Genomic DNA, 25,136 nt, shown 5'->3' on the forward strand with positions numbered 1-25,136 from the left:
AAAATGGCAAGTCACAGTAAGAAAACATGTCCAGACGCACTGCACATATGTAGGCAATTATGGATAAGTTACAACACTCATCATGTGTGCTTTAACATGGATTCCCAGTGAAAAATGTCGTGCCATAGTAAGAAAACATGTCCAGACTTGCAGCACTAATGTAGGCAAGAATGGCCATGTAAGAACAATCACCATGCTGATTTGAACTTTGATACCTAAATAAAAATGTCATGCGAGAGTAATAAAACATTTCATGATTGGCAGCACCAATTTAGGCTAGCCCATCCATTTGATAACACCTATGTTTTCTTTACCCTTGATGCCCAGTAAACAATGCCACCTCACAGTAAAACAAAATATATCTAGACTGTCAGCACCAATATAGGCCATTCTATTCATGTAATCACATCTATGTTTGTCACATCCAAGCCCACACCTCTATGGCCTCTAACAACATGGCCAAATGTTTTAAAATCTGCAAGGAGCTGGCCAATTGTATTGCAGTCTCCACCTCTCCTGTTCCCTCCCAGACCCCATGGCTGGTCACTTCACCACTAAAACTCAGGACATCCTGTCCTCTCTCTCCTCTTCCTCTCCCTCTATCTCTCTTGGCTGCCTCTCCCTCTCCTCCTCCTTTTTCCTCTTTCCCTCCGATCACACCTGATGATTTTTCTAGACATGTCTGAGCTATAAAAGTTTTGTCCAAGCAGGTGCTGCCCTTCTTGTCCAGAACCATCAAGGACCACATTTTCACCCTTGGTCCACCCTTGTCCAATTTCTGCAATCACTCTTTTGCCACTGGAACTTTCCACTCTCCCTAAAGAACTCCCTTATGTACCCCCTCCTGAAATAACCTTCTGCCGATCCTTTCTGTATTGTAAACTAGCGCCTGATTTCTATAACTCTTTTATTTGGCAAACTCCTGGAAAAGCTGACCATCTCCCAGCTTACTCTCCACACTGAATCTGTTGGTTGTCTCCATGACCATCAGTCTGCCTCAGAGCAGCCAGAGGCATGGACACTGCTCTCCTGAACAACAGTGAAGATCTTCCCACTAATCTAGACTCTAGCCTTCCTTCTGTCCTCATCCTACTTGATCTTTACTCTCCTTTCAACTCAATCAATCATGACAACCCGATGAATCGTCTCTGTGAAAACCAGGGCATCATGGATCAGGCCCTGGCTTGGTTGACCTCATTCCTCCCGGAGCAACCCTACCAGGTCCAACTTGGGTCCTTTCTCTTTACCACCTCTCTCTCCACGTGTGGTGTTCCCAGGGCTCTAACCTCTCACCGTGGCTCTTTAACGTCTACTTGGCCCCTTTGGTCAACCTCATCTCTAACTTTCAGTGTTATGCAGATAACATTCAGCTCTCATTCAGTCTCCCCTCAGTCTCCTCTCCTCTCTCGCTCATTCCTGACTGTCTATCTGTGATTCAGGAGTGGTGCACCTCCAGCGGAGGGTCAGAAGCTTCTCTAGGCAGAGAGTGGGTGGTAGATCTCTCTCCTCAGGTGCGTCCCACTAGAATAGCATCCCTGCCTCTCTTAAACTTGAGCCGGACCACCTGAGGTTCCGTAAGCAGCTCATGACCTTCCCTTTTGCTTCTGCTTTCTCTCTGTCCATCCCCTTCTGACCTACCTGTCTGATGCGCTGACTAGTGCATGGCTACTCTCAGAATTTCAATGGGCACCAGGCTCCTCCACGACCTTTAGCCTCTGAATTGCCTCTCGGGCCCACTGCGGACTTGGGGCTGTCTCTGTAACCCTAGGGTCCCCTGCTTCCCTGAACTTACCCAGAGCCACACTGCCGTGGCTCCACTTACTTGCTTCCCTGATTGCACTTCCCCTTCCCTCCCCCCTTGCACTGTTCCTCTCCCTCTGTCCACTGTACTTGCACAATAAGAATGACACAAGGCCTAGTAAGATCATTTGTTTTGTCCTCCCTCTGTCTTCCCTACCTTGTCGTGTCACGCCTAGATCGTGCAAGTGCATGCCAGCTGGAAGTGGGAAAGTGCAGGGGAGGTGGACAGTGAAGTACATGGGATAAATAAATAACAATAAGTGAATAAGTATGGCCAGCAGGTGTCAAGTGCAAGGGTAAGTGCAGACAACGGGTGTCCTGTGCTAGTAGTGGGACTAGTAGGGATACAGAAACAGTCCCAAAGTGCGGGGGTTACCAGGAAGACAGTGCAGGTGTGCAACTGGCAGGGAGAGGACCTGGGCCATAGATCAGAAGGTGGGCAGGTAAACAGTGTGGGATTCAGTCAGGAAGTGTGCAGGGGAGGGAAGGAGAAAAGGCAGAAGCAAAGAGAAAGGTTTTGAGGTGTCTCCGGAACCGGAGATGATTCTCCTCGAGTTTCAGGGAGACAGGGAGGCTGTTTCAGAGGGAGACTCCAGTAGCGTAAAGAGATCTACTCCCAACTCGTTGCTTGGTGAAGCGACTGAGCCCGAGGGAGTTGGAGGCGGATGAGCAAAGGGCTTGAGAAGGAAGATATTTAGGGAGAGGCAGTTGAAGGTAATGAGGCCCAGGCCACAGAAGGCCTTGTGGACAATGCAGAGGGTTTTAAAATTAATCCTTACAGCCACTGGGAGGCAGTGAAGGGATTTCAGTCCTGGAGAGATAAGACGGCCAAGGACAAGTTTCGCAGTCCTGTTTTGGACAAGTTGAAGAGGGCAGAGAGTAGAGCCAGGTAGATTTAGAAAGAGGCTGTTCCAGTAGTCCAGCCTAGAGAGAACCAGAGCCCTGGAGGCAGTGAACTTCTGGGTGAAGGAGAGGAAGGTACGAATACCTCTGAGGAGGTGCAGCTGGTAGTGTGACTTCTTAGAGACGTCAGAGATGTGAGGAGAGAAGGAGAGTGTGGAGTCAAAAATGACTGTGAGGTTTTTAGCCTCACAGGTAGGAGCAGGAGGAGGGCCAAGAGAAGCTGGCCAGAGGGTGACAGGAAAGGAGGGAGCCGGTGTGCCAATGAGAAGAATCTCAGTCTTACTGGCATTAAGGCAGAGATCATTGGCGGCACACCACTCCTGGATGGCGGACAGACAGTCAGAGATGAGAGAGGGCAAAGAGGTGGCTGAGGGTAACAAGAAGATGAACTGGGTGTCACCTGCATAGCACTGGAAGCTGGGGCAGTTGATGCCCAGTATTAAATGCCGGGCCTCAGTTAGAAAGTATATCCAAACTGATTACTGCACAAATGAGCCTGCCCCACAATTCAGAGACTACCAGGCTTGCACAAACCCAAGCACACACCGATTAATGCAGCGTAAACTTTCTGAATCATATGGACACCCATGCACATACACTCGTTCATTCACACATGCAACCATACGACATACATACAGTCTCCCATTCACATGCACACCCATACGATCATACATTCACAAATGTCTTTCCAGCCCCAGCCCTCACACTGGCTGCCATGAAGCCTCTCCAAATCCTGTACATAGACCAAAACAGGAACCAGGAAACAAGGAGGACTTCCTGGTTCATGTAAATGTGAGATGGAGCTGAAGAGCCTCCATTTTGCCAACCCAGGCCCTCTGAATGTGATTGGAGGTACAGAAATTCCCCATACGTACATTAATTCCTTCAGTATGGCACCCTGCATCCTCAATGGGCCATGCAAGGCTGGGGAAGCAGAACACGCTGTCTTACTGCAGCTGGGGGAGTGATCAGTGTTTTCACTGGGCCTGCTTGTCTTGTCCATAATGGGCCAACTATAGTAAGATACCATTGCTTTCATAATAACAGCTACAGGGTCCTCAAACTCAGCAGCAGATCATAGTTCAGTCATAAAGTATTTTGAAATCTCTTTATTGACATCTGTGCAAACATACTGGATCATCTCATGTAAACATTGCAATATCACAGCTGAGTGAGACATAAATCTGCAAATGTGAACGATTGACGATTCAGATAACATTAAACAACCAAACAACAAACCAACATGTGTACTAATCCATGCCCATGTGGATTTTGCCGGGGGATGGGGAACATACACTGGGCATCCATTCATATACTGTGCACATGCAGTGGGAGCTGAGGCTTTTACATTGTTGGAGGACTCAGTTCTCATCACGTTTTTACATTACAAATCCTACCTTAACTTTGCCAGGGTTAGTTCAGGGCGGGTAGTCATCTGAGGGGCGGAACATCGCACCCCATCCCATAATGTTTTCAGTAGGCTTCTGGATGTTCAGTCCCATGGCTGTGCGCCATGCTATCGTCTCTGCTGAATTCCATTTCAAGAAATCATTGTACCATATATTGTATTGTGTTCCCTTCATTGACTTCCAAGACATTGCAATACATCTTTACGCCAACACACATGCCAGGCCCATGAATTTGATTATATTGGTGGATCTTTCAGGTCTGGGGTATATGCCCAGCTGGCACTCTAGGATTTCCCATTTGAAATGCCCCACTGCCGGCCTAATACTAGCTAGTTCAGTCCTGGCCCAGAATGCCCTCACCTTCTCACAGTACCAAAGTACATACATGAAGTCCACATCTGACCTACCACACCTCTGGAAATCGGATGACCTAGTGGGATCAAATGCAGCAACCCATTGTTGGGTCATATAGGTTCTGTGGGGGCAAAGACTCAAAGTGTAGGTCTCTCCTATCTCACAGATGTGGGGCACCACCTACATTTTATGTCTCCTGTCTCACAGGGATGTGGGCACAGCCTGAATTTCTATTTCTCTCCAGTCCTTTATGGGTAGGAAGACACACTGGATGGTTACGTCTCTCACTAGAGACATAAGCCTGAATAGAGAAGAGCTGTTCTTTGAGCCATGTCAAGTCTGAGCTGATACTTCACTTTGTGGGATCCATTGCAAAAGATCATTACCAAATGTTAGCAATTCATAGCACTATCTTGTCACAATGTAGACTCTGAAGCAACTTCATTTGTAAGTGCTTGTTCAGTTAAGAAATATAACTGTCCTTATTTACAGGATATTTCCCTAAACAAGTGAATGGTGCACCATTTCTCTAAACTTTCAATGTTTCACACAATTGAATTCCTATCCCAAACGATTTCTTCCTTAAAAGAGAAGTAGGATGCCTGCCTTTCAAACGAATAGCCTCTTGAAGAGGGAACATCTGAGTACCCCTTCCCTCCCAACCGGAAGAAGTATCCCCAACAGAATCACCACTGACCATTTGAGGGTGCACCAATCTCCACCGCTCCCAGCATGAGCATGCACCACGAACGGTACCAAGCGTGTACAGTTCTATGAGTTAGAGCACGGTGACATTTACATACTGTCTACGTGTTTATTATTTTGCCACTTAGATTCGCTACAGCACCGCAGAAGCGCCAGATGACAGAAGAGCTTGTGTATATGCTTGGAGATGCTATATGCTATTAACCCTATGGATGGACAGGAGCATACAAGGGACCTGACCGACCATGACATGCCTTAAACCTATCGATAATAATGCCGAATGTATAACAAGAGCTGAAGTAGGCCTTAGGAAAATCCAGCAAACCAGAATCGTCTCACAGACATCCCAAGCTGCAGGATGCTGTGCAAGCAGAATAGCCCTGGCAGGGACCTCAGCCGTCAAGGACATGATGTTGCAAGTGACATTCCTCACCCACCGCACCACAGTGAAACTGGCTACAGGAGAGAATATTCCAAGCCAAAATACAAATTAAATTGAAGAATTCCGCCTCACCGATGGTCTCTTCACACGTGACTCGGCTGCACTGACACAATGCCAATGCCTGGAAGCTGGGAAGGTGCAGCTGTCTCACGATGAGGACTGAGCTTGCAACAAATTGTAACAATCCACCTACAGCATGCGCTGGGAATGGACCACTCTCATGGCATTAACAGAACCATCCCATTGTTACACACTGTCACATAGTCACACCTTATCGATACATACTGTACGTAAGCAGGTGTCTTGAGGGTTGGGAACAATGGTAGGCCCAGGCTTGGAGGCCTGCGGCCTGACCAATGAGGACACTGGGGGCAAAGGGCTGGCGGCGGGATTCCACAGCCAACCATCGGGCTCTCTAATGTTACACTTTTCAGGTAGCAATTTTGAGGGATGATCCAAGTATACTACCTGACACAGTGTCCACCAGTAACAATGCACACTATACGTTCCTATACTGAACCTACCACTTAGGGAGCCAACCCAGAGTGGCGTTAGGTTTGGGGAAGGTTTTTAGGAAGTGGCACTGATTATGATGTCACAAGTGTACACAAGTATCCTGCGAGCCGAAAATGGATGAGCCAGGACTGGATTTTGCTCCATGCATGTGATCCCTGCTTGTTTGCTATAATAAAACAGCAGTAACCCTTTGCTCCTTGTGTGGAGCTTGACTTCTTTGAGACGTTGGAAGGAGTTAGGGCCTTCTGAGAGCTGGAGGTCCGCGGACCCTAGTTACGGCTCTGCCGACCCCAGATATTACCCTAACACTCTACTGAATTCTTTTTCCTCAACATCAAAAACATACAGCAGATCAAATTAAACAAGGTTTAACATGTCCTTTTTTGGGTAATTATGTTTAGGTGTTTACATTTTTGTTTAATTTTGATCTTTTCTTTTTTTCTTTTTTTAATTTTTTATTTTTATTTATTGTATATGGTTCACAGGAAACCTTTACATCACAAGTATTAAAATATGTCAGGAATAACATTTAAAAGAGAAAAAAGAAAAAAGGAAACACAAACATACATAGTGTTACATGGATCACAAGATATATATATACATATATATATATATAAACATTTCTTACAAAACATAAAAATTCATTAAACCCTGTTGGAGAAAAGGTATAAAGGTCATGTATGCCGAATAACATGTTAAAAATGATAATCCGATGCAACAGGCGGCCACAGTAGCATTATGTGTGATAAAGATTACATCTATAACAGCAACTGCATAGGGGCCTATAAATCCTCTTTGCAGGCCACTTGAACTAAATCCTGTAAGGGGTTATCCCGTTCATTAAACAGATTCAAGGATTTGGTAAATGAGGCTAACGCCAAACCCTCAGAGGTATTCTGGATGGTGATAAATCGAGACCATATATAATCGTCATCCCCCCTCAGTCCTCATTTTGCAAATTTAGCTAGATAAATCATTCTTTTACCACTTAAAGCCAGACATGAAAGTTAAAAATGCTTCATGGTTTCAATTTCCCCCACATTCTCAGAGAATCGGCAGAATGGGTTAGTCGTTGTTTTTCTTCTAATTCGCACCTCACGGCTTGGCAAGATGTACCAGGGTAGCTTGAGGAGGATTGTCCGGAAATGTTGGTTAGGGAATTGCAAAACAAGAGGTGGGATAACCCCACATTTTTTATGCACCAGTGTAAGTGGTTCAGAGAGGGATACGAATGGAATGTATCCATTGTTATAATCCAATCCTTCTCATATAACACTCACTTTACCATCTCAGGGTTTGTTACCAAACTCTCTCTATCTGAGTCAAGATCACATAGAGTTTGGTCACAAACATCCCGAATAATAGCCATGCACTTACTGGGATCTTTCTCCGAGCCTCACTGATGGACCAATTTGCCCAAATCATCATACAATGCATTCCGCAAATGAGCAATCAAGCTGTGAAAGAGGGACATCAATCGCCATTTTACCTGAGCCTGCAACAAGGTTAAACATAACTCGTACCTAACTGCCGCCATTCAGATGTTTTAGGCAACTTCAGTATTTGTCTCTACAACCTTCCTTCCAGTATCTCCCAGAAATGTTGAAGCTCACAATAGTGCAGCTCCATCCCATATGTCAGTTTGGGCACAATCTTACCCTCATAGAAGCAGATTGAGGGTTTCAATGAAAAACAACCAAACCTTTGGTCTAATTTCCTCATCCGGTTCGATAGGGGTAGGACTTTCTGATTAAGGAATGCGCAGAGTCTGCATCCTGAGGGTTGGAACATTAAAGGGAAACCCAAATATAGAACATTCAAGGTACTCTCTATAGGCACACCCTCCATACTCCATCCCAACTTTTTCCTTCTCCTGCCTCTCAACAGCACCAAAATGTGGGTCTCCCTAGGGTTAACTATGAGTCCATTCTCAGTCGCAAACTCTGCAAAATGTATCAATCAAACCTTGGAGGCCCACACTAGTGTGATTGAGAAGCAGGAAATCCTCAGCATTTGCCAGCCAAGGGATGTAGAGTTGTCCCAGTTTCAGGGTTACCAGACCCACCCCTTCCAAAAACTCTCCAATGTCGGAAACATACACATTAAAAAGAAGGGGGTAAGCAAGCATCCCTGTCCTAAACCTACATAGGTTGCAATCTGATGAGACAGGTTACCCTCAAGGTTAAGCCTAACACAGATTCATGCATTGTCCTAAAGGGTCATAATTAGGCTCAAAAGTCCATCTGGCACGCCCCATTTTGCCAATTTAGCCCACAAGTCTTTCCAGATGACACAATCAAATGCTGTCGACAAATCGATTGATACTACATAGATTTCACATCCATGAAGGGCCCTCATTACCAACCCATTTAAATTCAAATGTGATAACAAGATTGAGGCAAACATTTTGCAGTCTGCATCAATTAATGCAATTGGTCTGTGATTTCATGCCTGATTTCTTTCTCCATGCCTTGAAATTGGGACAATATTCTAGAACCTGGCTGCTCCAGGAATGGCAGCTTGAGGCTGTAGCTTCTGTGTCCTGTGCTTATCTACAACTGCTACAATGGCTGATCCTATCACTGTTGAATCTTCCGAACCTGCTATGCAGCAAAAGGGTGGAGATACTGAGACTACAGAAGATGGAAAGAAGGATGACAAAATCCTGGAGCTTTTGACAAAGGTTACTTTCGATATAGCAGATATTAAAGCTAAACTGTGTGCTTCTTAAGAGAGATATACTGAGTTATCCACTAAAGTTGACTCAATGGAAAACCATCTGACTACAGTGGATGAAGACACACGACAGATGTCTGAGCAGATAAAGGATTTACAGCTGCAAAATGAGAAGTTAACTCCCAACATTTCTGAACATGAACATTTCTCTAGGGCAAATAATATCTGGATAGCAAGATTTCCTGAGAATGCTGAGAAAAGCTGCCCTTGGATTATCTGGAGAACTTGATAAAGCTACTTAAATTGGACCCCAAAATACCTTTTGAAATTGAAAGAGCGCATAGATCCCTGGGTCCAAAGCCAGCCATGGGACAGAGACCAAGACACTTTATCATTAAGTTCTTGAGATTTCTTGTGAAGGAATTGGTTCTTAAAAGAGCAAGGGAAATAGGAGATTTCACTTGGGGGGGTTGTTGTGGCCTTGAAGGACTACAGGACGCTGTAGTGAATCTACTCTACTTTATTAAATAACAACTGGTGTGGACTGGTATATGTCCAAGTTCTCATCAAGCACGTACTTACAGTTCAGTGAAGTTCAGGACTTCCCCAGTTGAGTCACTGAGGGAAGTGGGTGCACTAGGGTGGCACGCTGTAAGCTTCTAGGGCCCCCAAGTAACCTCCTGTGGCTGTGGTGTTACACCCTAGAAGGTGGGCTGTACGGCTGCTGGAAGTTCTTGCCTTCACGGCTCCTCATCAGGAGCAGCGCTTTGGTGCGACCGCTTCATCTGGCGGGCTGCCAGCTCTCAAGCGGGAAATGTTTTCCCGCGGAGCGTGGGCTCGCGAGATCTCGTTAAGTGCGATCTCGCGAGAACACGCTCCCGCGATCGAGTGATATCCCCACACACCTCCTTTGCTGGGAAAAAGGATGCATGGTCATTCCATGACAAAGTCTGCAAACTTGCTGGGTTTTCTTCTCTCTCTCTGAGGTCTGCTTAGATCTGTACATGAGGCAGGATTGCTGGAGTGCCCTTGAGAAGATGCGGGTGATTCAAGTTCTTCTTCCCTTGCTCTTCGCTGTGACTCCCTGGGTGTAGTTGGAAAGTCGGGGCTTGAGAACTCGTTGCCCTGGTGTGGCTCCAAGACACCTCTTTCTGAGCGGCGAGGGTTTTCGGATGTCCCTTGGTGGACTTGATCTTCTCCGGTGTCCCAGTGTGGTTGTTCCAAGTCTTCCCTCCTGCGGTACATGGCCACCCTCTCCAGATTCCATTTCCTTCCGTCGCTGGTGCAGATGTGGTTTGACCCTCTCTCCATGACTTCTATGGGACTGCTGTACTTGGAGCCGGTCTCATTGTCTTTGTGGGGAAGGCGTATTTTCACCAGGTCACCTCTGTTAATTGCTGATTGTCGAGCGGCTCGACGCAAGTCCCCTTGGGCCTTCATGGCTTCTTTGTTGCACCCCATGCGAAACGCTACGTCGTCCATGTTCACGTCTTCGTCAGCCCTCACTTGATGGAGCGAGGGTGGTACGAGTGAGGGTGCGGCCCTTCTCCCCCTCAGCAGATGGAATGGGGAGAAGCCAGTGACGGCGTTGGAGGTGAGGCGGTGTGCCGCTACTGCTTCCTTGACCGTCTTGTATGGGTCAGAGCCCGAGGCATGAGCCAGTTGTAGTGCCCTTTTGATGAAGCGGTTTGCTCGCTCAACCAGCCCATTGGCCTGTGGGTGGTACAGGCTTGCTCTCCGTTGTCGAATGTTGTTGAGCTTGAGAAACTTCTCCATTTCTCGGGAGACTAACTGGACTCCGTTGTCTGTGACGAGTTCTTCTGGTAGACCTTCCCGCTGGAATACGGCGGTGAGTGTTTCAATGACTGTGCTTGTGGTGATGTCTGACATGAAGTCAGCTTCTACCCATTTGGAGAAGTAATCAACCATGACTATCCCATATCTGTGCTCTGGGGGCATGTTGTCCAGGGGCCCAATGAAATCCAAACCTAGTTTTCGCCACACCCCTTTGGGCACTTCGGTGGGCAGCATGGGGGCTTACCTCACGGTTAGGCGCTTGTCACTGTTGGTGCACTCGTGGCACCTTTCGACCATTTGTCTTATGTCCTGGTCCATGCCTGGCCACCAGTAGGCGTCGCGTATCATGCGTCTGGTCATGTTGCACCCCAGGTGGCCTCAATGTGCCCTGCACATTATCACTTTGCGGATGCCGCTGGGCGGGATGATTTGATCGCCTCTGAAGATGAGACCGTTCATGGTGGAGATTTCCTCGTTCACTTTCCAGTAGGGATGGAGGCCTTCGGGGATCGCTCTCTCGTTAAGCCATCCCTCGCGAACCCAGGTGCTGACGTGCCGTAGGGCCTCGTCCTCTTCGAACTCCTCCCGTCAGTGGCGCTCACTCAGGTCCATGTATTCGCCGTTCCTCAAGTCACTGATGGAGGCTACGACACAATCATCCTCCAGGAATGTGGTGTCGGGGGCTCTTTGGCTCAGGAGTCTGGACATGCAGTCCGCTTGTGCATTTTTCCACCCCGCAATGTGTGCTATTTCGTACGTGTATTCTTGAAGCTTTGCGGCGATCCTGGCCAGCCTCGGGGTGGCCGTCTTGGTGCCGCCCGGGCTCAACATGTGGATGAGGGGTTTGTGGTCGGTGACCAGCTTGAATCTCGTCCCCCATACGTACGATCTGAAGTAGTCGACGACCCATGCACATGCCAACATTTCCTTCTCGACCGTGGAGTAATTCTTCTCCGATGCGGATAACGCTTTGGATGCAAACGCCACAATGTTCTCAGCATCTCCCTTCTTCTGGGTCAGGGTGGCCCCCAGGCCATAAGCGCTGGCGTCTGTGGTAATGCAGGTGTCCCATTCAGGGTTGTATGGTTTCAGGCACGGCGCGTGTAGGATTCTATTGATGATTTCCGGGAATGCCTCGTTCTGTTCCGGACCCCACGAGTAGGCTGCCCCCTTCTTCAGAAGCTCCCTCATGGGAGATGTGGTCTCAGAGAATCTGGGGAAGAATTTGGCATAGTACTCCGCTAGGCCCAGGAATGAGCGTAGCTCCTCTTTGGACACCGGAGCCGGGGCTTCTGTTATGGCCTGCATGAGGTCCTTCTTGGGACTAACGCTGTCACTTGAAATGCAGTACCCAAGGTATTCTACCTTGTTCACTCTGAAGACGCACTTTTCATAGCGTAGGTGAATGCCCTCCTCTTGAAGCCTTCTCAAGACAGCCTTGAGTGCCTTGTCATGGGTCTCGTTGTCTCTGGCATACACAAGGATATCATCTTGAAAGAAGGAAACATTTGTGAGTCCCTTGAGTAAGGAGTTCATCATTCTCTGAAATGCGGATGCCGCCGATGACAACCCGAATGGCATGCAGGTATATTGAAAGGTGCCAAAGGGCATGATGAATGCTGTAAGGGGGCGAGAGGCTTTGTGCAGGGGAATCTGGTGATAGGCATCATGCATGTCCAGCTTAGTGAAGATTGCCGCCTCTTTCATCATGAGGACGATCTCATTGATACTGGGGAGTGGAAAGCTATCTGTGATCACCTCTAGATTGAGGCTTCTTAGGTCGATGCAGATCCTAAGGTCATTGCTGGATTTCTTTTCGATCAAAACTGCTGGACTCAACCACTGTGAGGATTCCACGGTCTCGATGGTTCCTTCTTCGACCATCTTCCAAAGGTGGGCCTCCAATGCGGGTCTCGCAGTGGCAGGAACTGGTATGGCGTTGGGTTTTAGGCGAATCCTGTGGACATAGTTTCTCACCTTCCCTGGGTTCTCGGAGAACAGGTCCGGGAACATCTCCTTGAAGTTCAGCGCTGCTCCTGAGGAGACCATGAGAACCTGTTTCGGAGTGCTGGGATCCAGTTTCATGCTGAGTTTGTGTTGATCGTCCCATCCCAGTACAGCTGGGCCTTTGGGTGAAAAATACACTTTGGTGGTGGTGGACCTCCCTTTGAATTCGATCCGGGCTTTGATGTAGCCTAAAAGGTTGACAGTTGCACCACCGAACACCGTCGGCTTTTGCCTGGTCGTTCTGATCTCTACTTGCGCTCGACCCATCATCTCCTTGTACGTGTTGATGGGGAGGATTGTGAGGTCGGATCCAGAGTCTGCCATGACGCGCGTTTCCATTCCGTCAACTTTAATGGTGCAGTGGGGCTTTTCCCTCCTGGCCTGGAGAGCGTTGACCATGACCACCATGGGTCTGTCCTGCTGGTTGTCATCGTCGCTTGAAACGCAGTCACCATCGACACGGGAAACCGCTTTCTCCCGCCACGTGCATGCCTGAGCCACGTGGCCAATGCGTCCACACTTAGAGCACTCCTTATTCCTGGCGGGGCAGTCGCGATCATTCACCATGTGCTTGGTGCTGGTGCATGTATAGCATTTGGGTGCCTCCTTTTGCCTGGGAACTTTGTCTCTGGGGCCGTCGCGGGACTGCTTGTCTCTGCGCCCTCTCCATTGTAGCGCCGCAAGTTCGGGCGCGGGCAGGTGACTTCCTGCCTCTTTGCGTCTGCTGGAGGTTTCCTCCTCCGCCCTAGCAATTTGGATGGCCTTGTCAAGGGTGACCTCCTTTTCTTGTATGAACTTGTCCTGCACTTTCCTAGAGTTGGTGTGAACGACAAGCATGTCGCAGATGACCTGTTCTGCGTTTTTGCCAAAGGCGCAAAGAGAGGCCAGCTCCCTCATCCTGGTGATATAGTCATCCACGGGTTCGCTCCCTCTTGTTTGCGGGTGTAGAACCTCAGTGTGTGCAGTACAACGTTCTCCCTATTGGTGAACCTCTTCACAATGCGACGGGTCGCTTCCTTGTAGACGTCGTCGTCATCATCGGCCGCAGGTATCTCCTTCAACCCAGCAAAAATGCGCTGTCCTTCAACCCCCAACGCATTTAACAGCATCGCCTTCTTCCTCACGGGGGCATACCGCGTGCCGCCTATCGCTTCCAGATAGGTGGAGAACAGGGCTCCCACTGAATCCATGGAATTGCTGGTGTCCCCGGTGACGGGAGAAAGGCAGGGGGTGGCATGGCGCCTTGCATGGTGAGGCCGTGGGGACTTTGGTATCCTCGTCGCCAATTATGTTGTGGCCTTAAAGGACGACAGGATGCTCTAGTGAATCTACTCTACTTTATTAAATAACAACTGGTGTGGACTGGTATATGTCCAAGTTCTCATCAAGCGCGTACTTACAGTTCAGTTAAGTTCAGGCCTTCCCCAGTTGAGTCACTGAGGGAAGTGGGTGCACTAGGGTGGCACGCTGTAAGCTTCTAGGGCCCCCAAGTATCCTCCTGTGGCTGTGGTGTTACACCCTAGAAGCAGGGCTGTACGGCTGCTGGAAGTTCTTGCCTTCACGGCTCCTCATCAGGAGCAGTGCTGTGGTGCAACCGCTTCATCTGGCGGGCTGCCAGCTCTCAAGCGGGAAACGTTTTCCCGCGGAGCGTGGGCTCGTGAGATCTCGTTAAGTGCGATCTCACGAGAAGACGCTCCCGCGATCGAGTGATATCCCCACAGGGGTCACAAAATCATGATTTTTGGTGACCTAAGCAAGGATATACTTGAGAAGCGCAAGAATTTTAATTTGGCAAAAAAGAAAACAAGGAATAAAAACCTAAAGTACTACATGATTTATCCTGCAATTTTAAGGGTGTTGATTGATGGACAAGTCACTCTTTTAGTGACAATAAAGGGTCTGAGGCATTTCTTTCTGATCTGGATCAGGAGACTATGGAAGAAACTACAGTTGCATCTGGGCACAAAAACACTGGGAAAAAGAAGAGATGAATGCTTTGCCAGCTCCTGTTATGTTTTGCTATTAATTTATGTTTATATTTGCATTTAGTGTTGGGTTTTGCATATGATTTATGTTCAACATTGATTATTTTCCTTCTTGTTTCAAAGAAAATACAAATTTTGCATATTGGTAAAGTGTTAGTTGGAATCTGCTGGTGCTTTTGTTTGAAGGATCTGTGTGCTGGCAGTTTAAGAGTAAAGAACCATGTTACTTGTACGTAATTCAGGAAGTTGCCTCATTCCTCCCTCAGATGGTAAATAATGTGTGCTGAAGGATCCCGTATGGTGAGGAGAACAATGCACATTGTTGATATGCCCTTGTGGATCTTCTGACGTCGTAAACTTTCATTTGCATGTGACTTTCCTGCAGTGATTGTAACGGTGAGTGTTGATGTGGATTGAAAGGTCTCTAGTGATTCAGAGTTTTTCACACGGCACGACGAAGAACTTTGTGGATGTGGTCAGACTGTATGCGGATATTCACTTGTCTGGCTTCAGTGCTGAGACTGCATTTGCATCTCAGGTATGCTCGCTTTGCTATTCTGCTTCCCGAAATGTCTACACAGGCAACTTTTTTAATGGAGTTCCAACGCGGACAATGACAAAAACAAAACTGGGTATCGTTGAACTACTGTGAGACATCTGGGTGGATGGGTGAAAGAGATACAAGCTAAGACCAAGTTGCACAGATGGGTGAGCCGAAAACGAGGTTTCTTTTGGAACCCAGCCATATAATTGATTTCATCATTGCCATATTCAAAGAAAACCTAGAGTGGAAAAAGCAAATAGGCCTTACAAATGTAAATGCATGGAACTTGCAGCAATGATGTCAAGTTTGATCTAGCGACTATGTGAGAGGATGGAGTACTTAACTCCCCTTCCCATGCAATGATCCAATAATGGAGACAACAATTCAGTAGATGGGATGACCGAGAGGCAGGAAAAAGGAGACGGTGACTAGTTGTAGCATAAGACCATAGAAAAGCATATACTAGCTTAGGATTTATTATAAGAGTTTAAATTGAACTAGCAACAGTGGATTGTTTATTGTTCCATTTTCACAACCACAGAGACATCCCAACACATTCAGAAGGCGCAGATCACAAGTTTCATAAATTAGTAAACATAAACAATAGTGATATATTCAGTATGGTTTGATCAGTTTGGATTGGATCAACTCTAAACCTGCATTTCTATCACAAATGCACTGACATTGCTGATATACATTCTGTGATTTGTGATGAAATGTGTATGTACTCGCACAATTTTCTAGTGAATGAATGCTTTAGGTGCTGGTTCTGAGTGCGGATAGTGACAGGAACAAGTTGTGTTTAATTTGAACTGCTGTTTCGACCTGATTTGGCCTTGGTAAATGTTTGCTCCCTTTCAGGGGAGGTGAGCTTCCACTATTAGTGGAGATAGTGATATTAGCCCAGTTTTACTAACTTTCCTGGGTCAGATGGATAGCTACAGGGGAGTCCTAATAAGCACTTTCATTCAGTTACAGTGGTGGAGCGCCTATTTCAGGCATTCCCCTTGCTCCCTGGGGTATAAATAACTCTATGAAGCATCGTAGGTTTGTGTGCTATGGATCAATGCTATGGTGGGTGTGGGGGTGAAAAGGTTCTTTTACTTTAATGCATAGTTATTTTTATTTAATATGGGAATTTTGAGGCAGTTGAAACACGACAACCTAGGAATCTTGCTCTTAACCGCCATACTGATTACATCTGGACCGGCAACATTCGGAAGCACACAGACCTCTTTCTCAGACCAGCTACCCAGCAACCACCCAGTACCCTATACAGGGTGTCTTCTCTACATGCTCCAACGTGAGCCCACACCACAACTTAACTGCCTTGAGAAAGACTTCGGTTGAAACGCGCGTCAGCTGTTATTTTTTTTTTTTTTTTGTTTTTTTTGTGTTTGTTCTTCACCAACCTGGTACATTGTGCCTCATGTTTTATGTTGCACTTGAACCAATAAATACCAATGCACAACCAAAACTCAGGACTGAATTGTGAAATAACTACCGACAGCACTGGAGCACAAACCCCTTACCAGCGCCACCAACCAACAAGGTTTTGTCAACCCACCCATACTGATAACATCGTTGGGAATCCCCCACATTCTTTTCATAAATTAACAGCATTTGAATTCATTCCATGCAAGCATTATCAGGAAGGATTCCCAGTGCATGTGTGTCTTTATAGAATTGAAGATGTGCATACATTCTATTAATCCTAAAACAGTATTTGGCTGCATATGTTTGTATTCATCATGTGGGGGTGGTTGGGACCTGGTATATTGTATTTGCAAGGCATACACTGCTGATATTTTTGGTCGGCCACGGGAGTTTGGTATGTTTTCATTATTGCAACATGATCTTTGAAACATGGCTGCTGGCTGGGTCTTATTGGTGACTGAACCTATATTGGGAAAGTGGGAGAGCAAATCTATATGGTTATTGCGATCCGGAAGGAGTAAGGGGGTTGGAATATTGTGGGTTACTTTTCCATTGATGGTTGAGTTACCCTGGTAACAGGCAGCTTGGAAAGTGGCTTTGCTTTTTTCATGAAAGTTGTTAATTCACATAAAATTAGAGTTGTAATTGGTAATTGGTGGGTAATGGTTAATAGCCACAGTTACATGGATATGGAAGACTATATTCACTGTAAGTTATGTTGTTCGAATCGAATGGTGGGAAGTTATACTGAACTAGGATTGTGAATGATTTTCTTAACATAGTTTATGAACTGTAGGGATGCAGTAGGAAAAGAAATATGGATGAATTCTCTATTAAATGGACACCTTTAATTGGGTGTATAAGGTTTAGAACACCGTTTGGAAATTCAGGAGAATACTCTGTATTGTTATGTCTTATTTGGACGGACATAGGTCAAATATTTTACAGATTTTTTGTCTTTTCTTTTTGTTGTTGTAATGTATTGTCGTTATATGTTTTTTGGGTTGGTTGTATGTTGTAAGATGGAAGCATGCATCGTAGGGATTAGTACACATCAGATGAGAATGTGGATCTTGCATAGTGTTAGGCAGAATCCTGTGCAGTTCCCTTGGGGACCACTGCAAGAAGCATAAGACTACAGGAGTAAGCAGTAAACCCAATTGGTAGCAGTCTGCACCACCCAGATTTACCTGGTAGCTGTGGCTGAGCAGTCAGACTTCTCGCAAGAAGAGTAGGGCAGTATACAGAGGATACACAATAGGACCAAATCCACAGTAGAGCAAGCAAACACTGACCAAAGCTTGGTATCAAAAGTATATAATTATTTATTTAACACACACTTAAGGAAATACACTAGCACTATAAATCAAAGCAAGTTCAAACACAATCAGAAAAGTATACACACCTCCCTTAAGAATTATTAGACAAGTCTAAGTCAAAACACCACTATTTGTAAAAACAGATGCGAGCGCGTAACTTAGATGGCACTCCAATAATTAAATAAAAGGAAGAGAAAAAGGCAGGTCATGGAAATAAAACAGTTCCCAACACTTTTCTAAGACCAAAACAAGTTATTGAAGGCAGGGTCTACTGTAGAGCCAAAGTTCATAGGCCAGGTCCACTTTAAATGGAGCATGGTGAAAGGTGCACAAGATCACACAGTTTAGAAATGCATTTAGGCTTTGTAAAAATGTTCAAAAGAGGTTGGGTTGATTCAGAAGGTAAAGTTAGAAGGTCTGGGGGCCAAGCCAGTTGGAAAGCCAAGGATTTAAGGGTCACCTTTAGCAAACCGTAGAAAGGGAGGCCAGGTGGAACACAGTACCTTTAAAGTTGAGGAAGCTCCAGCGGTGGCAGTTGTTCCTGGCAGCGGGTGCAGTTCGTGGAATCGACCAGGGGAAGAGAAGATCTTGTCGAGGAGGAAACTTGGAGTCGTTGCACTGCCCAGGGAAGAGACCAGCCGCGGAGTTCGTCGGTTAAAAGGTGCGTTCCTGTTATTCGCGGTCACAGTGGTGAAGCTTGGCTATCCGGCCGCCGCGGTGCTTGGCACAGGCGATTCGACCAAGAGATGTCCTGGAAGGCGAAATGGCGAACTGGTTGATCCCACCAGCTCAGAGGAAGAAGACTCTTTCAGCAGAAGATCTTCTCTTGTCATTGGGAAAGTGGTGAGGTCGTTGCAGCAGGGCTCCACCGATGGTGTCGTCGTTGCAGATGGCTCAGCTTCTCCCTTCTTTGGATTTCTTAGGTCCTGTGGCAACTTCTGAAGTTCCAGTCCCGAAAGCCCTGCTTTTATGCAGAAAAAACCCATTCAACAGCCTAGCTGTCACTCCTACATGCTAAGTGGTGAGCCGGACGGCTCACCACTGGGCCAATCAGAACAGAGTGCGAATTGAGTTGCTAAGGCAACGCAGTTCAGGGTGCCAATTCCCCCACCCACAATCTTGTTGAACCCAGACAGAGTGGCACCAGTTAGAGGGCTTCTGTGAAGAAGCCCGCCAAAAAGTGGAACAAAGGGCCCGACCTTGGTTGGAGTTACAGAGACGGACACAAACGCCATTTTAGAAAAGAGTTCTGGTGAAAAGACCCAACAGGTGATTTTATATTAAATAAATAAACCAGCGGTATCTTTAACATTGCACCAAAAAGTGGTGCGTTTAAAATCAATTGGAAAATCCCATAGGAAATATTCAAGTGGAATATTTTGCGTGGTAACCACTGCCACCAGCCAGAAACTCGACAAGGGGGGACTGGACAGTGCCCCCTTCGAAACAGACCCAGGGCCAACCAGTACTTCCACAATATGATGGTTTGTACTGGTTCTGTTCACAATTTTGGACTAGTAAAGTCAATGGTGACTTTACATGCCCTGGGAGACAGTAGTCAGTCCCAGGGAATGGAGTCCATGTTTGGGGGTCACTATGACACCCCTGTGTTATTGCACTGAGGGTGCTGTGTAAAAAATACACTAAAACAGATGATACCCTATGGAGTAAAAGACCCTGTAGCCCATAAACACACAATAAGTCAAAGACATACCTCAAATCATGCCTAAGAGCGGGAGAAAAATAGTCTCACTCTTAGCAGGAGAAAAAAAAAAATCCAGCAAAGCTGCTGGGGGACTCACTAGGTTTGGGAAATTAGCCTTATCGGAGAATTCTCCCTAACCCATAACAACAGACCATATCATGGATGAGATTTGTAGAAAGAATTGTTAACTTAACTCATGTTGGTTTAAAAATATATAGGGTATCTAGGATGTAATGGGTGATTTAACGTTTGTGTCTTGGAATGTTAAGGGTCTAAATTGCCCCAAGAATAGGAGGAAAGTGATGGCCAGATTGTGGTGAGCAAAGGCAGATGTAGTGTTCCTACAAGAAACTCACTTGTTGGATGAAACTGGAAAGTATCTGACCAATAATAAGTATCCTCGTGAAATATCAAATTGTTAAGTTTCTAAATCTAGGGGAGTTAGTGTCCTTTTTAGAAAGGGACTTATCTTTAAGATTGAGAAAGTGATTTTTGATGGTGAAAGTATGATTCTTTTAGTTGACATTTTGTATGGTGGTAAGGTTATTACAGTTGGATGTGTATATGGTCCATGTCCTCCAAATAAATTATTCTTTGAAACTATAACGCGGTTGTTACGTGATATGCAGGTGGTGGCAGGGTGACACGGTTATAATTGGTGGAGTCTTTAATTGTGTTATTAATCATGCTGTTGATCAGTCAGCAGTGTGCAGATTTACTAATTATGTTATCAGTGAAGCGTTTGGTTTGTTTCTTGACAGATTGTACATCATCCCTCTTTTGGGCAACTTTCTTGAAGACACGGCCTTAGTAAATAAGATATACATCCTCATTCAGGCATGGATGGCATCCCACGGCCTCGGCCTGAATGACGATAAAACTGAGATACTGATCCTAGGCTCTGAAACCAACATTACAAAACTTAGCCCTAGTAATGCCTCCTTCAATATTGACAAAAATCTAATCAAGGTGATGCCTGCTGTTAAAACTTTAGGATTCTACCTTGACTCCACACTTACCTTCAAGAAACAAGTTAACTCACTTGAATCTACAACAGCCTACACCTGTAAACTCATCCGAGCCTGCAGACCATTCCTCTCTGTCACTAGCTATATCACACTGGCCAATGCTCTCATAATGTCTGGACTAGATTATTGTAATGCCCTGTACCCAGGTGTCAATAAATACGTCACAGATAAAATTCAAAGAATGCCAAATAATGACTTAAGAGCAGCTTTGAATATCCCCAGCAGAGAGCACATTTCTAAATCTAGAAGAGAGGCCCACTGGTTAAAAATAAACGACAGGAATAAACAGTCTCACTCACATCCAAATGCCTGAACAACTTAGCACCTCCTTACCTTGCTGAAAGGATAAATAGGAGAACTGCCACCCGCCCCATGAGATCTGCCAATGCCTACACTCTAGAGAACCCTCAGATTTAAACAAACTACAGCTGGTGGAACCAGTTTTCCAGTTAAAGCAGTGCAATTTTGGAACGCGCTCCCACCTGACCTCAGAATGGAACAACCCTACCCTAAATTTAGACGTAATGTACTCAAATGGCTATGAACAAATGACTCATAACCCGCTCATCCTGTACCTAGACTGATAACCGACTCACAACCGACTCAGCCCTTACCTAGACTGTTACCTCTCTCCTGATACCCGCCACATTCGACCACTCTCATTGTATCTGCTACTGACTGTATCTATCGACTGCAACAGGCTGCCATAAGGGGTGAATTAATGAACAGGATTTCATACTCTAAGAAATGTGGGTTTCAGGAGTTACGTAAATTAGAGGGGAGTTAGCTGCTCTTCAAAGGAAATATGCTTGAACTAAAAATAGGGGAGGTTGCCTAACGATGTCTCGTACACGGGACAAACTGAAACACAAGACAAATTTGAGGGCTGAAAAGAGTATCTTTTTTATGAGACAAAAGTACTGGGAGAGTGGGGATAAGAGTGGTAGATTTCTGTCTAATACACTGAAATGGATGATAGAATCATCATTTATACAAAATATTGAGAATGAACAGGGTGAAATTGTAATGAAAAATGCAAAAATGTGGCAATGTTTCCGTTCTTATTACAAAGCTATTTATACAGAAGATACCTTTCCATTAAAGTCAGAACTGGAGACCTTCTTTAGCGAGTTTGACCTTCCCAAATTAAAAACTGAAGATGCAGATGCATTGGATTGGATGCAAAATTTGAATTAGATGAAATCTTAATTGATATTGAACACTTTAATACTGGCAAGTCGCCAGGATTGGATGGTTTGCCTTCTGAGTTTTATAGATCATTTGGGGATATATTAGCTCCCATTCTGTGTGATTTATTTAATGATTTCATTTGTAAAGGGACCATCTGCCTGTCAAAGCGGGAAGCTCTTACAACACTGATTCTGAAACCAGGAAATGGTCACAAGAAGTGTGGTAATTATAGACCTATCTCTTTACTTAATCTGGATATAAAAATGTACTCTAAGGTATTGGCGAATATGCTAGATAAATACACAAATCGCAAGTGAGGAATAGGTTTGGGTATGACAATATCAGGAATATTATTGATATTTTGGGATTACCAAGGGATATACTTCAGGAAACAATGCTTGTATTTATTGATGCAGAGAAAGCTTTCGACAGGGTGAATTGGGCATTTTTGGAGTTCACGATGCAAAAGTTGGGTTTTGGGTTGCATTGTTTGCAGGCTATTAGATGTCTTCACAGTGATGCGACAGCTAGAATTTGGGTGAACAATGAGGCTTCTATTTTGTTTACATTGGAGAGGGGTAAAAGGCAGGGATGCCCGCTGTTGCTGGTCTTGTTTAACTTAGCATTAGAATCCTTTCTTGCATATATACGTAGGGATAATGGTATCAAGAGATTAATGTTTGTGGACACAGAAATTAAAGTATTGTCATATGCTGATGACATGGTGTTTGTAATTTCAAATTCGAGGGAAGGGAGTCGTGCCCTGAAGAAAGCTTTTGAAAGAGTGGGTAAACTTTCTGGTCACAAAGTAAATTGGGAAAAGTCTGAAGTTTTTCCACTTTCAGAAAGATGTATGAGGGGTGATTTTGAGGATTTGAACTGTAAATGGTCTGATTTATAAGTTAAGTATTTAGAAGTGTATCTTACCAGGGACTTGAAAAGATTTGTGGGGGGAAATGTTGAAATTTTGGTTAGTAACCTTCTTAAATATATCAGAAAATAGAAGATTTTGAATCTGGGAATTTGGGCTAAGGTTAACGCCATTAAAATGACTTTATTGCCAAAAGTGTTATATTTAATCCAATCACTTCCCTTGCCTTTTACTAAGAAACTATTAAAGAGGATTGATGCTATCTTTCAGAGGTTTTTATGGGGTGAGAAGGGGAAAGCGAAAATACCCATACATATTATGTTGCGTAAAATACAGAAGGGTGGTTTGGGTTACCCGGATCTTGATAAGTACCATAGAGGCTTTATCTTGAAAAAGGCTGCTTATTATATGGTACCCACAGACAGTTACGAGCCACTTTGGCTTACAATTGAGAGGAAGGTATTTTGCCTGTTGGAATTGTACAATATTTACTCAATGTAAAGAGTTTCAACAAGACGTGTTAGATTGCAAACTATAAATACAACACGTATGACTCTAATTTCTTGGTTGACAGATCGTCAACCTAATGCCTCCAGAGGATGCCACTGTTAAGTCTTGGGATAGACTGAAGGAAAAGTGGGAAAATTAGTTGCAGTGCCCAATTTTGGAAGTTGAATGGGGGAGAATACTACAGAGAGGTCATAGGAGTAAATTGGATTTGAATTTAAGTCTAGTTCATCAGGAAATCCTGGGTGGTTTGTATTTGACGCCTGTGCATATGCATGGATTTGGTCTCCTAGATAATGAGGTATGTCGGGGGTGTGGAAGGGAGAGAGGGACTATGGTTCACATGATGTGGAATTGTTCGAGGTCAATTCGTTTTAGGGGGATGTGTTAGATAGGTTGGATATAGTATTGTCTATAAACTTTCAGAGGACACCCTTGTCAACAATTCTTTTGTCAGACAGGGGAAGATGTGTGACTGCTAGAAGGTATAAGTGTTGGATTAATGAAGTTTACTAGTGGCAGTGAAACAAATTTTACGATTGTGGAAAACTAGGAAAAAGCCACTGGTGGAAGATTGGGTTAATGATATGCAGTTGTTAGCAGATTTTTAAAAATATATGTATTGTGGGAGAAATCAGGAAGAGGCTTATTTGGATATCTGGTCGTCTTTTAATGATGTGCATGGTGCATAGAAGTGAGTGTGGTAAAATGTTGACTGATATCTGCATGTGCATGTAGGTTGTGATGAATATTAGGCATGCTGAGGGTGGGGTGTGTTTGTGTTTTATGTGGGGTACTTATACTGTTTTATTTTTAAATAAAATATTTTTGTCTACTGTTCTTATTTTTTCTTTCTTGTTTTTATGTTTTCTGCCTCTTTATCTTGGATTTAGACCTTATGTAAGCTTACAAGTGATATATAGAGGGTGAACAACAATGGGTGTTGATATTTTTGTAAGTTTACTCATTGGATACTTATACTCTTTTAGGAATTACTCGTTTAACTCATTGATGATTCTGTAAAAGTTTGTAAATATTTATGTTAGGTCTTTTGAGTATTATTGCCTGTTGTTGATCCTGTTACATGTTTGTTGTTAAATATAAATAAAGTTAAAAAAAATAAATACATTGGGACAACCTAGGCGGTTTGCCAGGTACACGGGATAGCACCACTTTTTACAATGTTCTTAAAGAGCAAGGTAAGAATCTGGGCCCAACCTTTAAAGTGTTGTTTGTCATCCCCTTTGGGCCAGCCACTCGAGAAACTTTAGCTTTCCTTCTAAGTTTCAACACTTCTTGATATTCAATCATAGGCTGCCAAATTTTAAAACCTGTAGGAAACACATCGATAGAATAATCTAATGCATCGCCTGGGAGGACCCCATAGAGATCAGAGCAGAAACTGACCCATTTGGCTTCAGAGAACGCGTTCAGTTGATTAACTATTACAGTGAGGTCATGTTCATTAATCAGCCCCCAAAATGCCCTAAGATCTCTTTTCACCAATGTACACAACATCATTTCTGCTTCTTTTTGCATCATGATTGCCTTTCTAGATCTACAGAAGTTTGTTTTGCTGATTTAATTCTGATATTTTTTTTGCAGTCAATCCTGACCAGATCTCAGCTTTTGATGTATGGAGGCTTTCTCAGAAGTTTCTGATAAAAAATATATTCTTATGCCTAACTACGCCCAACCTCAAATTGGGGGAAGCCTTATTGAATAGATCGCATAACAAGTTTTAAAATTCTGACGGGGAAAAAACTTGAATTTTCCACTCCAAGGAGCTGGTACTCATAACATTAGTCAATGCACTGTTAAGGGCCCCTATGTTCCTCTGAGTCCATCTGATACCTTTACCCTGTCCCACAGTTCTCAAATTTACCGAATCCCCTTTGCTTGTCTTGTTAATGAATATATCAAATTCAACTTTCAAGGCA

Source organism: Ambystoma mexicanum, chromosome 4q (genome assembly GCF_040938575.1).
Source record: "Ambystoma mexicanum isolate Mex_15411 chromosome 4q, UKY_AmexF1_1, whole genome shotgun sequence".
Taxonomy (NCBI): Eukaryota; Metazoa; Chordata; class Amphibia; order Caudata; family Ambystomatidae; genus Ambystoma; species Ambystoma mexicanum.